The 4105-nt window shown below is 41.1% G+C and overlaps 1 pseudogene; it reads left to right on the top strand.

Moving 5' to 3' along the window:
* Positions 1-1729: 1729 nt before the first annotated feature.
* Positions 1730-2433, top strand: LOC144542539 (Ig lambda-1 chain C region pseudogene; annotated as a pseudogene).
* Positions 2434-4105: the final 1672 nt, after the last annotated feature.

Here is a 4105-nt window from a genome sequence, read left to right as displayed (position 1 = left end):
TGCTTTGTCCTCGGCTGACACTGTCCCTGTAACTGTCGCCGGGTTTCCCACTCTCTGGACTGCACAAATGTATTGCTTTATTACTCCAATAAATTACTAAAGGAGCGTATAATTCCTGTCAGATTTCAGAATGCATCTATTGCACAAAGTAGGTAATTTGAAATATATAAATCACAAACATCCAGATGGTTGTGCAATTGACAGAGGATGTGGAAGTCCACAGAAAACAACAGTACTCCTGTGGGGAAGCATGCTGTGTAATAATCACAATAAAGTTGATAGAGAATGAGATTGAAATCACTGAATCACTCAGGTAAAAACTACATCACCAGACCTTCTCTAGTAATGCTGTCAGCTCAACAGTTCTGAATTATGAAATGTTCCTATATATTTAGAGAATATAATGGTTGTGCTTGGTGAGGTTACTGGTCAGACTCAGCTCTGTGTTCAGTGGTCTGTGTCAGAGTCTCTTCCCCTTCAGCAGCTGCAGTCGGTTCCTGCTGTAACAGATCAGTGTCTATGCAGTCTGACTGAGGGAGGTTTTTGTACGACTAAAAATCACTGTGTGAACAGATAACCACTGTTTATCTCATGGTAACTCTGACAGTAATAAACTGCTGCATCTTCAGCCTGAACTCCAGTGATGGTCAAAGTGAAGTCTGTCCCGGTTCCACTGCCACTAAACCGAGCTGGTGTTCCTGATTCAAGTTCATCCACAAATGTTATTAGGAGCTTAGGAGCCTCTCCAGATTTCTGTTGATACCAGAACATATAATTATTACTATAAACAGCTTTGTTGGTTTTACAGGTCATAGTGACAGTGGATCCTGGAGTAAATGTCACTACTGGAGGCTGAGTCACAGTCACCTGACTGCTGGATCCTGCAGACAAAAACACAACATTCATTTATCAGCAGAAATAAATGACAGAAAAGACAGCACACTGTGTTTGATATTTTGCTGAGTAAATGAACCTGTAAAACAGCAGCAGGCCAGCGTCCAGATGAGGATGGTGATGAGAGTCATGGTGGTTGCGGTTTCTGCTGTGTTGAGTGACAGATCTGAGTCCTGCAGTGTTGAACTCACAGGACTATAAACCTTCTCAGTTCACTGGAGGATCAGCTGACAATGCAAAGCCTCCTCTCTATGGAAATGATCTCTCTGCTCTCAACACACTGAAGGCAATGTGGGACACAAAATCAGGAGCAAATACTGCTTGGATTTATAGGATCTCTACTCTTACTGGAATACAAAAATACATTTGTCAGAAATACTTGGAAATTATGATTTACCACACTTGGATTAAAGTGGTTAATAATCATGAGATTATGTTACTGTATTTCAGTCATCCAATGGATTGTGTCACTGATAACAATTTAATCTAGATAATTTTTAATCTGTAAAGGATTACATTTTGAAATTAACTTTCCCAACCTGGTGTGCCATGCACACAGGGAAGATACTGTAGTTTCAAATTTTGTAATTTAGCCCTAAATCTCACTTTTACAACTGTCTCCAGTTCAACCTAAAATCATCAATATATTATTTTCCCAACTTTCCAAACAAGGTGTTCAATTTATAAAATATTTACTGTAGTGCTGTACTTTGTTGTTTCAGCCAGTTCAAAGTCAAGTCAATCAGTCAGGTGAGTAATGTATATCAGTTCAGTTCTTCAATCAGTTCTGTATCTTTGATAATCAATATTCTGTGATGGATTACAGTGTTAAACTAACCTTCCCCTGCCTGTGTACCTGCACACAGTCAACATACTGCAGTGTTAAACTCTGTCATTCAGCATAACTGCCACCTGTCCAGCTGTGTGTTGTACAGCAGCAGTGAATCTCCTCCTTGTGTCTCTCTGCTCTCCCTCCAGCCGGCCCCATGGTCAGGCCCTCAGTCTCTCTGCTTCCCCCCTCCTCTGAGCAGCTCTCTGGGGGCTCGGCCACGCTGGCCTGCCTGCTGACCGGCTACTCTCCTCAGGGAGCCGTGGTGAGCTGGGAGGTGGACGGTACAGAGGTGACAGAGGGGGTCCTGACCAGCTCAGAGGAGGAGAAGAGCGGACGCTACAGCAGCAGCAGCACCCTGACCCTGAGCCAGGACCGCTGGATGGAAGGAGAGCTGTACTCCTGCAGGGTGCTCCATCATGACCACACCCAGATCCAGTCCCTCCGCAGGAGCCGGTGTGAGGGCTAGGGGGTCTGGAGGAAGACCAGGACAGGAGCAGGAACAACACACCTGCTACTCTCATCAATAGAGATTTTAATGTTAGAGTCAGTTAAAGCTTTGTGGAATAGAGAACAACACTGCTATATAGTGTTGGACAACAACAGCTTGGAGAGTAGTGTGTGTAGCTAAGCTGCTAGATGTGAGTGTGCTTGATAACTGTCATGTTGATGATTGATGTTTTGCTAATAAAGCTTGCTCTGATAAATAACATGATGAACTGTATCAGTCATTACCTTTATGGACAGCACTCAGAAATTAAATGGTTTTATAGTTTCTATTGATACCCAGCATCTCCTCTCTGTGGAAAATGAACATCTTGGGATGTAAATGATCATGCAAATCATAGTTTCACTACCCTTTTCAACTGGGAATGAAACAAAAAACTCTGTTAGAGGTAAATTCAACTATAAAAGAGAATTCACTTTGTGTTATTCTCATGGTCATGCAGTCATGTGACCAGGTGACATTTTAAGAGCTCCTCTGCTGATAAGGACTGAGAAGTTAAAATGTGGTCTAAGAAAATGTTTTGAAGTCTTTAACACCAAAATGAGCTAAACAGTTCTGAATTATGAAATGTTCCTATATATTTAGAGAATATAATGGTTGTGCTTGGTGAGGTTACTGGTCAGACTCAGCTCTGTGTTCAGTGGTCTGTGTCAGAGTCTCTTCCCCTTCAGCAGCTGCAGTCGGTTCCTGCTGTAACAGCTCAGTGTCTATGCAGTCTGACTGAGGGAGGTTTTTGTACGACTGCAAATCACTGTGTGAACAGATCAGCACTGTTAATGTAGTGGTAACTCTGACAGTAATAAACTGCTGCATCTTCAGCCGGAGCTCCACTGATGGTCAAAGTGAAGTCAGTCCCGGTTCCACTGCCACTAAACCGAGCTGGTGTTCCTGATTGACGTTGATTCACAAGTTTTATTAGGAGCTTAGGAACCTCTCCAGATTTCTGTTGATACCAGTACATATAATTATTATTATAAACAGCTGGGTTGGTTTTACAGGTCAGAGTGACAGTGGATCCTGGAGTAAATGTCACTACTGGAGGCTGAGTCACAGTCAATTGGCCGCTGGATCCTGCAGACAAAAACACAACATTCATTTATCAGCAGAAATAAATGACAGAAAATGCAACACACTGTGTTTGATATTTTGCTGAGTAAATGAACCTGTAAAACAGCAGCAGGCCAGCGTCCAGATGAGGATGGTGATGAGAGTCATGGTGGTTGTGGTTTCTGCTGTGTTGAGTGACAGATCTGAGTCCTGCAGTGTTGAACTCACAGGACTATAAACCTTCTCAGTTCACTGGAGGATCAGCTGACAATGCAAAGCCTCCTCTCTATGGAAATAATCTCTCTGCTCTCAATACACTGAAGGCAATGTGGGACACAAAATCAGGAGCAAATACTGCTTGGATTTACAGGATCTCTACTCTTATTGGAATACAAAAATACATTTGTCAGGAATACTTGGAAATTATGATTTACCACACTTGGATTAAAGTGGTTTGCACTGTGGTTTGTATGATAAACCTATTTAATCTCTGCCTTGATTGACTTATAAGGTTTACACAGATACATTATATCTTTTAAAACAGATTATTATGATATTTCAATAGATTATGATGAAACATATAGTTTATTAACACATTGTTACAATTGATGCAAAAATATAATGAAAAATTGATTTGCTATCAGGACAAAATAGCTCTTGTTTTTCTGTCATTAGAATTTTGTACAAAATTAAAGCAAAATGAAAAAAAATTACCTCTTTTAATCAAACAGTTTCAAACAACATCAAAGACTTTTCTGGATCTCACCAATTTAGCAGAACCTTTATGGCAAAGCAGAGTTTTCTATTGGAAAGATGCTTGTTTCAAG

The sequence above is a fragment of the Centroberyx gerrardi genome, chromosome 17, assembly GCF_048128805.1.
Source record: "Centroberyx gerrardi isolate f3 chromosome 17, fCenGer3.hap1.cur.20231027, whole genome shotgun sequence".
NCBI classification, from domain to species: Eukaryota; Metazoa; Chordata; class Actinopteri; order Beryciformes; family Berycidae; genus Centroberyx; species Centroberyx gerrardi.
The sequence above is the reverse complement of the archived record's forward strand: the minus strand, read 5'-3'. Positions and strand labels throughout refer to the sequence as shown.